The sequence below is a fragment of the Ursus maritimus genome, unplaced genomic scaffold (assembly GCF_017311325.1).
Source record: "Ursus maritimus isolate PB19 unplaced genomic scaffold, ASM1731132v1 scaffold_5, whole genome shotgun sequence".
In the NCBI taxonomy this organism is placed as follows: Eukaryota; Metazoa; Chordata; class Mammalia; order Carnivora; family Ursidae; genus Ursus; species Ursus maritimus.
The window spans coordinates 25906821-25919629 of record NW_024426663.1 but is presented as its reverse complement, the minus strand read 5'-3'; the positions used below and the strand labels follow the sequence as shown (position 1 = coordinate 25919629).

At 38.8% G+C, this 12809-nt stretch overlaps 1 protein-coding gene and 1 pseudogene across 1 annotated transcript in view; both read left to right on the top strand.

Moving 5' to 3' along the window:
• LOC103681481 overlaps positions 1-5881 on the top strand; it is a 40435-nt pseudogene extending 34554 nt beyond the window's left edge.
• Positions 1-12809, top strand: part of ATG10 (autophagy related 10) — a 241794-nt gene that overhangs the window by 105933 nt on the left and 123052 nt on the right. The window lies entirely within an intron of this gene.

Here is a 12809-nt window from a genome sequence, read left to right as displayed (position 1 = left end):
TCTAGATACAGGAACCTTTAATTTACAATGACTAGAACTACATCAAATTAATGATTAGTGACAACATAGTAAATATCTAAATGTTTTGCATTGTGTGTGTTAGACTATGTCTCTTGTTCAGAAAATAGTGGTGTAGCTCTTTTAAAGTCAATAACGGTAATCATAAACAAGATAATTCCATCAGCCCAAGTCAGTCTTACTCTGCATATATTAATTTAGCACAGTATTGCACTTAATAAATTATCATCAATCATAAATACATTTTCACATGTGCATATTTAAATTCTTTAATGTTTGCTTCTTGGTTTTTCTGTAGGGCTAAGGTATAAGACAATCATTTCAAATCTGAGAAGCAGCATAATCAGTCTTTTGAAGCCCACTGCAATCAATATCTATGCAAATGGGGTAGTTATGGAATTTACACTGCTTTGTCAATCAATCACTAGTCAAGTCCCCACCCTACACTCAATGTACCAATAGATTTTTTTTTTCTTTTTAAGGAGAATTTTTTTTTTCTTTTTAAAGGAAGAGACTTCCTTTTTTCTGTATCTGTTAGATAAACGAGAGCCTCTACCTCCTCACAGTTACCTCCCTGCCCCGTGAGTCAGCCCAAGCTGCCAGTCTCTCTCTATATGGCAGTAGTCAGGTTGTGGGCTTCCTACATGCCACCTGTGGCCTCCTATGGCCCTCTCCTGGGCCTGAGTTCTTGAAAGTAGGAGCAGGTCTTTGGGACCCAGAGCTGGTTGGACAAGCATCCCTAGAGTGTTGATTATGTGCTGCCTGCCCACTGGCAGAGATGTCCTCAGTGGATTAGTAAAGGGCTCTGTGTTTTGCCTTCATTGTGTCAAGTTCTTGCGAAGGACATGGTGAGGACACAGAACACTTGCAAACCAAATAAGCGGAAGACAGAAGCTAATGAAGAAGGATAGTTAATTAGGTGAAATACCAAAATTGGGGTTCAAGGTTTATTTCCATTGCATGGAGTAATAGACTATAAAGGAAATGTAATAAGGAGAAATCTGATATTTTACGCTTATAGAGAAAGAACAAATTACTAAACATATACAAAGTAGGGAAAGTCTGGTTTAAGGGTACTTGCAGTAGAGAACAAAACAAAGTAAAAACTAGATATTTTTTTGCCTTCCTAAAACCGCGATATGAATCTTTAGTCTTGAGGACTGCTGAAGGAGCTAATGCATAAGGCTGTCTTGGAATGACAACAAAGGAAGTGAATAATCCCTTTGTTTTCTACTGGTCAACTCACATCTGGTGGATGCGTTGAGTTCTATTCTGAAATTTTAAGAAGGATTCTGAAAAGCTTGAGCCTATATAAAAGAGGGTGACCAGATGATGAGGAAGCTGAAAAAGTGAAGTTTAAAGTAAAGAGGATGTAGGTAGAATATGATGCTGCTCTTCGAATATTGAAAATGTTGGGGCGCCTGGGTGACTCAGTCAATTGGACATCTGATGCATGGTTCCAGCTCAGGTCATGATCTCAGGGTCATGGGATTGTGCTCCATGTCCGGCTCCCTGCTCAGGGGTATCTGCTTAAAGATTATCCCTGTCTCTCCCCCGCTCATGTGCGCACGTGCATGCACTCATGTGTACTCTCTCTCTTTCTAATATAGATAAATAAATCTTTAAAAATATTGAAAACCTATCTGCAGTCTCAGTATATGAATTTGGAAATAAGTTTCTAAGTTCTGTATAACAAGTACACACATAGGGTATTCTCTTGTGTAAATGAAGTCTGAGGATGGACAACTCAGGATGGCCCAGGGCTAGAAAGACAGCTCCACAAAGTCTTTGAGGACCCCAACCCTGATGTCTTCAGTGAATGGTTATTTCCGTCTTCAAGATCACCTCATGGTAAATTACTGGAGCTCCTGCAGTCACATCCTTATTCCAGACAGCAAGAAGAATGGGTATGATGTAGGGGAAAGGCACACCTCTCCCTTTTAAGAAGCCTTCCCAGAATTTGCATAGACATTTTCACTGACATTTTATTGGCCACATCTTAGTCTCCTGGCCACACCTGGCTGCCATGGAGGCAGAATAAAACTAGTAGGTAGAAGCTTAAAAAGGACAAATTTTACTAAATATAGAGAAGAATTTCCTAATAGCTTTATGTGCCCCAAGTTGAATGGACTTTTTTAGAGATACTGATGTAAGTGTTTAAACACTCAAAAGAAACTAGAAAATTACCTATCAGGGATGTTTTGGGGAGAGACATGATGAGTAGAGTTCCTTCTGATACTATGTGCCAAGACTATTTATATATATATATATATAAATACACACACAGGCCATGCTGAGTTTTAGTTTGATTAACTTTTCTTCTAAGAGATTTTGATAAGATTAGATTTCTACTTATTGTATATCAATAATGACAAATGTCCCTTAAAGTGAATACTTAGTACACAAGTCTTGTTTTCATGTTTTTTAAAAGGTAGAATTTCTTTTCTTTCTTTCTTTCTTTCTTTCTTTCTTTCTTTCTTTCTTTCTTTCTTTCTTTCTTTCTTTTTTTTTTTGGTTAAAGATTTTTTAATTCATTTGTCAGAGAGAGAGAGACAGCACACAAGCAGGGGGAGCAGCAGGCAGAGGGAGAAGCAGGCTCTCCACTGAGCAAGAAACCTTGATGTGGGGCTCTATCCTAGGACCCTGGGATCATGACCTTAGCCGAAGGCAGACGCTTAACCAACTGAGCCACCCAGGCGTCCCTAGCATTTTCTTTTAATGGAAGGCACTAGTGAAATAGTATTCTGTGGACACATAATGACTTTGCACACTTAGCAATCTTTCTGGTACTTGAAGTTTTGTTCCTTATGAATTTTCTTATTAATTTGCTACAGGAAGTACTGATCAATTGGTTGAACCAAATTTCATTCAATACAGCTATAAGACAGATACATTTTAATATTTGTGGCACATGAAATATATAGCTTCAGTCATTTTGTGGTGGGTTTTTATTTTCTTTTGGTGTGTATTAGAATTTCTTCAGAAGATATTAAGATGTTGATGTATTAAGTGTTTTGGATTTGTATTTACAATTCTATAATTAAGAGATCTAACATATTGCAGCTAGGAGTTTTGTAATTTTATTTTATTTTAAAGATTTTATTTACTTATTTGACAGAGAGACAGCCAGTGAGAGGGGGAACACAAGCAGGGGGAGTGGGAGAGGAAGAAGCAGGCTCCCAGAGGATGAGCCTGATGTGGGGCTCGATCCCAGGACGCTGGGATCACGCCCTGAGCCAAAGGTAGGCGCATAATGACTGAGCCACCCAGGCGCCCCAGGAGTTTTGTAATTTTAAACTATAGTACCCTGCCTGCACCATAAGTCTATTGGAGGTTGGCTGAAAATGCTTTAGTACTACCTCTAGACCTGTGCTCATTCTGGCTGATACAGATGATATTAAAAAGTTAGACACAATAGTGACTGGATGCTTACTCCGTTAGAAACAAAAGGAGAAAATCTATTGCTTGCCGAATTAGAAAAATGTCATATAAAAAAGAAACTTTGCCTTTAGCTGCCATCCTGCGTCCCTGTGTGCGTGTGCACCTAATCTCAGCTGGTCCGCGGGACATCCCCTGAGCACCAACGCTAGTTCCCCATGCGGTCCCATGTCTGTTCCAACAAGATGAAAGAAATTATCACGAACCAGGAGAAACTCGCCAAACTGCAAGCACAAGTGCGCACTGGTGGGAAAGGAACTGCTCACTGAAAGAAGGTGGTTCATAGAACGGCTACAGCAGATGATAAAAACTTCAGCTCTCCTTAAAGAATCTCTGGTTTTGAAGAAGTGAGTATGTTCGTGAACCAAGGAACAGTGATCCACTTTGGTAATCCTAAAGTTCAGGCGTCGCTGGCCGCGAACACTTTGACCATTACAGGCCATGCTGAGACAGAGCAGCTGACGGCAGTGCTGCCCAGGATCTTCAACCAGCCGGGCGCAGACAGTCTGACTAGCTGAGGAGGACTGGCTGGAGCTCTGCCGCACAGTCTGTGGATGGAAAAGCCCCACTCGCTACCGGAGAGGAGGAGGAGGAAGTTCCAGATCTTGTGGACAGTTTTGATGAAGCTTCCAAGGATGAAGCAAACTGAATTGAGTCAAGTTCTGAAGAAGATAAAACTGGAAGAAGTTACTGGGAGCTGCTAATTTATATCATAACTGCTTTTAAAAGTTTTGTTCATGGATCTGATAAAATGTAGATCTCTAATATTTTTAAGCCCAAGCCCCTTAGACACTGAGCTCTTTTCAGTGTTTGCTTATACACAATTCATTCTTTGCAGTTAAATAAGCTGAAGAAGACTGGGAATAAAGTTTGAAACAAGGTTAATAAAGTTCTTTGCCTAATAAAAAAAAAAAAAGAAAAGAAAAGAAAAAAAAGAAAACAAAAAGAAACTTTGTTTTCAAGATTCCAAATAAGTAAATCAAGTATTAAGAATACAGTGGTAAATAAACATTGTTAAGTTGTGCTCTTTTAGAGATGAATGAATTTTCCAAAATATAAAAATACTGACCGCACTTGGCCTATACACATTTTCAAGGCATAGTTTTGATTATTTCTTTCTGTATCTGTATCTTCATGTATAGGCACATTTGTATCTATATATCTGTTCTTTTTAGTTACAGAGAACAATTCTGGAAAGCATTTTGCTTCAGCCTGGAATTCATATGGTGTGGTGCAAGGCACAAAAGAACAGGGTTGTGGGGAGCTCTTGGGGAGACTATCCTTCCCACCAGTGTGTAACTGATGCCCTTTCCTAAAACATGGGTAGCTCAGCTCTGCTTTGTGGAAGCAACTGTTAGATCCCAGGGCTTGGTCTTCCTCTTTCTTGGCCTGTAGGTCTTATCTCACATGCAGTTTGAAAACGTTTAGTTTGAGGGATCCTAACTTGATCCTTAAATGAAATCTTTACGTAATATGATAGGCACTATGTTGAACTGACGTGAGCTATGTCTTCTAAAGATTATGGTTTATTTTTCAGGGAGAAGGGTTAAATTAAAATGGAAGGACTGATTACTTTTGCCTCTTTCCTTCTTTCTTCCCAACTCCTCCTGAAGAAAAAAAGGATGAACGTTTTCACTACTTGCTTTTTCTAAAACTTTGCACAAATAACTCATCAGGCCTTGGGTTCTTTATCTGCAGACAAGGATAATAATACCTATTATGTAAGGATTATGGTAATTAAATTCAATAAACATCTTCTGAGCTCTTTCTGTATCCTTGGTCTAGTAAAATGTAAAATGATCTCTTTGTAAAGCTTTTAGCACACTATCTGGTACATAGAGATCAACAATTACGATTCTCTTTGCATTCTAAAATGAGGTCCTAATATAACAGGGATGCCATTGAGTCCATAGTCCCACCCCTTATCCCATGGACCTCTTGGTTTAGCTTTCTCATGCTGTGCTTATGAGATTGGGATTCACTCTTATATAAACCTGCCAGCCTCTTTGGTATGTTAATAGATCCATTTCTCAGCTTCCCTCACTGGTCCTGCTTTCCGCTTGTCTCCCTCTTCCCTGAAAGACTTATCTTTCCTTTAGAAATCTATTCTAAATTACAGTGTGTGTATGTATGTATGCCCCAAGTGAGCTTCACTGGCTCTCCCATTGCTTCTGCCTACAGGTTTTTTGTTTTTTTAAGCTCAATGAGAGTTCACAAAGCGATCACACCCATGTATCCAATACCCACATAAAGAAACAGAACATTACCAGAACCATAGGATGCCGTCTCGACACTCTCAGTCACTACTTGCTCTCCAATGGTTATGCTAATCGGATTTCTACACTTAGACTTATTTTGCCTCTTGTTTCTTTTTGTTTTTTTAAATCCCTCTAAAAAATATATTATTGAACATAATAAGACAGACGCAAAGGGGGGTGCCTGGCTGGCTTAGTCAGTTAAGCGTCCAACTCTTGTTTTCAACTCAGGTCGTGAGCTCAGGGTGAGATCCAGCCCCACGTCAGGCTTCCTGCTCAACGAGGAGTCTGTTTGGGATTCTCTCTCTCCCTCTCCCTCTGCCCTTACCCCTGCTTGTGCTCACTCTCTCTAAAATAAATAAATAAAATATTTAAAAATAAATAAATAAAAATATGTTTTTTAGATAATACTAAAATATTTTCTATTGGTTTTGGATCAAACTTTGTACAATTACAAAATGTCAATATAAAAAATTAAATACATGTAATCTATTTTTCTGTATAATATTCAGGAAACTGATTTAACATTTGATTTTGCAGTCAAACTAAGTAGTGAGGTAAATTGACCAGATACTGTACTAGTTTTGGCTGCCATATTGAGATTAACTAAAGGCAATAGATAAAATAGAGTTATAACAATTTAAAGTTAAGTTTTGAGGCACCTGGGTTCCTCAGTCCGTTGCGCATCCAGCTCTTGATTTCAGCTCAGGTCATTGTCTTGGGGTTGTGAGATGGAGCCTGCCATTGGGCTCTCTGCTCAGCTCAGAGTCTGCTAGTCCCTGTCCCTCTGCTCCTCCCCCTGATGCCCCCCACCCCCACTTGCATACTCTCTCTCAAATAAATAAATAAAATCTTTAAAAAAAATAAAACTAACAATTTTTTCTTAAACACCATTATTTTCTTTTTTTTTTTATTTTTAAAGATTTTATTTATTTATTCAACAGAGATAGAGACAGCCAGAGAGAGAGGGAACACAAGCAGGGGGAGTGGGAGAGGAAGAAGCAGGCTCATAGCGGAGGAGCCTGATGTGGGGCTCGATCCCATAACGCCGGGATCACGCCCTGAGCCGAAGGCAGACGCTTAACCGCTGAGCCACCCAGGCGCCCCTACACCATTATTTTCTTAAATTAACTTTTAAGCAAGGGCCTAAGGAAGTATACCTTTAGAGACCTCCTGTCCTTAACACAGAACTTAAGCCTTATCATTGAAGTTCTATGTGAAATTATATTGAATGATCATCAACAAAATCTTTTCTTCTCCTTCTCATTTTCTAGGGGAAAACATCTAGAATATAAATTTATTTTTGTTTATATGTATTTTTATTTCAAAATGTCTAGTATTTATTGAGGTAGGTATTTCGAAATAAACATCACATAACATGAGTTGATTGTTACCAGTTCATACTGCATCATAGAGTCTAGAAAGGACTGAGTTATTATGATGAACACGTAATAATGTCAGCATTTGATGTCACACACTTACACATAGTGACATCAACACAGCTGGAGACTGATAAATGGCCTTCCTTGACATTTTCTAAGAAAATGTCAGTAATTTCATTCAGAAATGAAATTTTCTCTACAGAAATGCTCAGAAATTGTTCAGTAGTTTACTGCACGGTATTGGCTAATAGGGTAAATGGATTACCATAAGGAATGAAAAAAGCGTAACTTTTATTGGATACTGTTTTCATTTTACAACAAAGCACATCATAAGTTTCCTGTGTTCATTCAACATTGGATATATATTATGTTAAATGAAAATGAATCACATATTCTGAATATTTTTCTTCCACACTTCAGAATGCCTTTTTTAGATATTGTCTAACTGCCAGCTAATTTGCAGCTCTGAAACCTTGTTGTATCATTTCTGAATAGAGCATTCAATAATTTAAAGTGAAATGAATCACTGTATGATGAATTGCTGTTAAATCTTTTGGGATGTGAGGGTTTCTTTGCTACAGTCATGTATGTAATTGTACATTTCAGTGAGGATGCCCTCTGAACATTAGAGGACATATTCATGAGCTGAATTTCCAAAAACAAATCTAATGATTTGACAGCCCTGCTCAAAAGACAGTAGCTCAGCATTTTAGAGGTTGCCATGCGTTGGATGACAGAGTCACGGTGAGCCTGGGAATACCCTCTGTGCTCTGACCTTCTGCTTCCACCTCTGGGCCTGGCTGGTGGTGTTCTGTGGCCCTAACTGAGAGGCATCTAGTCACCATCCAGTCTCTCATCTCCGCAGTCCCAGTGAGGTTGGGGGTAAACGTTGTGAATCCCAGCACAAGAATGCCATCAGTAGCATACTGTCATGGCTAAAACCCTTGTTCTTGTTCACATGGTAATTTCTTTCTTTTTTTTTTTTTTCCTTAAGATTTTTATTTATTTATTTGAGAGAGAGATACAGAGAGAGCACGAGTGGGGGAAGGGCAGAGGCAGAGGGAGAAGCACACTCCCCGCTGAGCAGGGTTTTCCCCCCTCGCCCACCCCAGACACGGGGCTCCATCCCAGGACCCTGGGATCATGACCTGAGCCAAAGGCAGACACTTAACCAACTGAGCCACCCAGGCGCCCCTACATATGGCAATTTCTTAAGGAAAAATAATTTCCAAGCTCTGCAGAATAGATTAAAAATACTATTTTGACATTCTCAAGCTGATTCCAACAAAATTCTTACTGCCTAAATGTTAAGAATGGAATAAATATTTTTGTAAATTCTTTGAAAGTAACCATAAGCAGATCCAAATATATTGACTCTTTTTTCTATTTGGCTTCTTCTGACTAGACTTTTAATATTACTGCTTTTAATATTACTGCATTTCAGTTTTATGGATAATCAAGAATGTGCATGAAACCTTAATTTCCAACACAGAAGGATAATTGCTCAGTGATCATTTACTTTCTTTAAAACATAACTGAATATAAACTAGGATAGGAACTAAGAAAAAGAGCTCTTTTTAAACATGGATGGTATTGAAATGGCATGTGAAATCAAATGGCATGTGAAAAATGCGCTCACCATTTTTTTTTCCTGCCTTATACTTGTAACTTAAAGTGGACCTACGATCTAGTTCATCTGTTTAGTCACAGAATCATAGGTAGCATTTGCTGACCACTAGTAGTCTGTAAGGTTGGGAAATGGAGCCCACCATGTTAAGTGATTTGCTTAGGAACAGAGATAGCTCCAGCATCTATGCCACTAAATTACATAAATCCACCGCTTTGCCCACTTACCTATGGTTTACTATTGTTCTTTGTTCAACAACAACGGTGAGATCTCATTTAACATGTTTTAGATTAAAGAGATTTTATAGTACACTTAAAAGCATAGAAAACACAAATTTATGAGAAGAGACACTAACCTTTAACTGTGACGTACTGGTCTTAGCTTAATCTTTCTGAGATATCAGTTCTAAATAATTTTTTTTAAATTGACTCCTCTAAGCCATATCATAGCTCCTATGCACGTATATGCCCAAACAACTGAAGTGTGTTGTGTGAATAAACATTCCCTGACCCCAAACTGATTTTCTTACCACTCTTTCTATGAACAAGCAGAAGACCATTTAAAGTAAGAAAAGTGGAGGAAAATAGAGAAGTAATAAAGGGCAATTTGAGCAGTAAGTGCACTATGGTATCCGTGGGACCTTCTCCAACTTCATGTGATAGCGTGCAGTATAGAAAAGGTTCTTTCAGCAAGTGTTTAGAAAAGTATGTTCCAAAAGATCTGCATAACATTAGTGTAACCAAGTGTTCCTCTATGTGGCTTCCTGTTTTGGAATTAAATGCCTTCAGGGTACTCAGAATAACTCTGTTTAGAAACACAGGGAGAATTTAACCTCTTACGTTCCTCATCAGTTTTTAAAAACTGTAGATTAATTTGGAAACAAAAGATCTCATCCTACTTTGCTTCTCAGTAGTTTTAGCTAAAATTTAAAATTGCTTATACATAAAATTGGTGACTTAACTAAAAAACAAAAAAGGTATAAACAGGAATTCTGACAGTAATTATTACCACTAAAATTATAAGATCAGTTTTGTCTCTTTATAAACGATTTTGTTAGACCAACTTTTTTGCAGATAGGGTTCTTTCCAAATGAACTCAATTAAAAATGTCACCTCTAGTTATTTGTAGGAGGTACATACAGGGAGCAGATGAGCTGAATCTATGTTTACGTCTTTGTAGTGTTATTGTTCAACATTCCTAACTTGCCACTGCAAAGCCAGCAGAGGGAGCACCAAACAATATTTTTGTTTAGCTTGAAGCTTAATAATGTAGTTTAAACTTTTTCCCACCATTTTCATTTAAAAAGCTACCTATATTTAGTTAATTATTGATATACATTTTCAGTATATAATATAGTTTTAACTTTCTATATGCTTCTAATTCTTCTTTGATATTAAAAGACTTAAAGGAGTCTGTTTGTGCAATTCAGTTCTACACAAGTTCCTTAAACATGTAATATACTGTGTAGAAGACTTGACAAATAACGGAGTCAGAGGTGGATACACCATTGTCTCGGTCCTTCAGGAATTTATAATCTAGTTGAAGAGAGAATTGTAAAGAACCTTCTATTTATAAGGTAAAATATGGGCCACTTACCTTGATGAAGATCAGTGGAGGTATTATTGAGAAGGTAATATTTGAATTGGACCTTGAAGGAGAGGTTTCCTAAATGGAAATTCTAGGCTGGAGGAAACAGTATAAATGTAGGGTGTATTTGGGGAAAGGAAATTATAGGGCTTTGCCTTGATAGAACATGGGTGATAGAGGGTACATAGTAACAGATGAGGTCAGAAAGCTAAGGTGGGGTCAGATAAAGGAGCACTTTGAAATCCATGTTAACGAGTTTTGGTTTTATTCTTTTGGCAAAGGAGAAGAAGTTGCAGACCATTAAAAGGAAAAAAAAATGATGTTTTAATAAAGTAATCCTTCATTCAGGGTAAAAGGTTACCTGGAGAACTGAGATATTAAAATTAAGCATTTTTAAAAATTACTTTTGAGAGAGAGCAAGTACACGCTTATGAGTGGGGGGTGGGCAGAGAGAGAGGGAGAGAGAATCTTAAGCAGGCTCCACGTTCAGCACAGAGCCTGACTCGGGGCTCAGTCTCAAGACCCTTGAGATCATGACCTGAGCCAAAGTCAAGAGTTGGATGCTCAGCTGACTGAGCCACCCATACACCCCTAAAATTGAACATTTTTGTCCAAGATCAGATGAGATATTATAACAGCCTAGATAATAATAATAATAATGTCTTTCATTTGTATTTGTATACATATCATACATGTTTGTGTGTGTGCATGTGATTTATACAGACACCTATGCTTGTATGTGTGTGTATTTACACACATACAGTATATACAATAATTCTGTTTCTAAACTATATATATATCTTTTAGAGTTATCCTGTGATTTAAAGATTTGTACTAAAAATATGTTAGGCAATGTGTACAAGGTCTCAAAGCAAATTCAGGGCAAAGCTGGTATTCAAATCCTAGGTCTTTTCAATCCAGACCTGCTATTGTTTTCATCATAGCGTGCTGCTTTTGCATTAGATGATGTCAGTGTGGGCAGGAAGGATGGAATGTGTGTGAGAGACATGGAGGTATAAAAGGAGTAGACACAAGGACAAGAAAGGAGTTGAAGACAACTCCCAGCTTCTCATTCTCTGTGACCAGGAAGCCGAATGTGTTGCCACTGCCCGCATTAGAGGTGTCAGGGGAGATCCTGGTTGGCGAGAGGGATGAGAGATGGGTCAGGGGTAGGAGGGGCAGGTGGAAGATAATTCAACTTTGGCATGTCAAATCGAGGATACTGGAGGGCATCCTTGTAGAGATGTCTAGCACATACTTCCCATTTTAGGTTTGGAGCCCAGAAGAGGAGCCAGAGCTAGAGTTTGAGAGTGGATGAGGTAATTCAGGGAAATTAGACTGAGAAGAGGAGTGAAGTGAGAAACACCCTTGGGGGATGCCTGCATGTAGGCGGGTAGGGAAAGAAAGAAGCGTGGGCAGAAGCCTGCAGAGACACTGACAGAGATGAGAGCAGTCAGGAGAATGCCCCATTCGTCACTCAACAAAATTTGCATTGCTGCTGTGTGCAAGGCACTGAAGCCTCTGTCTGGAGTGTAGAGGAGGGTGTCTTAGCAGAGTCAGCTATTGCAGGGGACAGTTGAAGATGGGGACTGAGCAGAGGTCATTGGGTTTGTTTACTCAGGAGATCAGACTTCCTAAATATGCACAGAACTTTAGTTTGTGTCCTAAAATACAAAAAAACTTCTACCTTACAACTCTGTTTATGAGAAGTTAGAAGATCCCAGAGGATCTTGGCTCAAAATCTATGAACTATGACCTTGATACCCAGGTGTGTTGTTTGTAGGTCAAACATAATTCTATAGTTTCTAAAAGATGTACAATGCCCTTGTAACCTTGGTTATTTATCTTTATTTTATGTCTACTTTATTTGATTTTTTATAACGGAGAAAAAATCACTATTATCTTTGTATATAATAGATTTATTATAAAAAATTAAAATACAAAGAAGAAATTTAAAAAATCACCCCTCAGATAACTACCATAATACATTAGATAGCCAGAAATACACCTTCCTTCCCTTTCTACTTCCTCCTCCCTCCCTTCTCTCTTCTCTCTAAAGGATAAAATTTATTTTTACTTAAATGTATAAAAAGGAAAGGAAACTAAAAGGCACTTAAAAAGAATTGTAAAACATCCAAATAGGAACTTCACTACAAAACATAGTATATATTTTGGGGAGGAGTTAAGATGGCGGAGGAGTAGGGGACCCCTTTTTCAGCCAGTCCCCTGAGTCGAGCTGGATAGGTACCAGACCAGCCTAAATAACCACGGAATCAGCCTGAGACGCAGGATGATGCATCTGGATCTCTACAAATGAACATCTCCAGCGCTGAGTATTGAGGTACCAAGAGGGGAGCTGTAAACCGTGCACAGATATCGGAAGATAAACGGAAGGGGGAGGGAGCCGCCGCGTTTGGGCGCCGGGAAGCGGCAGCCACCTGCACGGGGGAGTGGGCGGACTCACAGAGGGCACCCGCGAGAGCGGACTGAGACCGGTGAGCC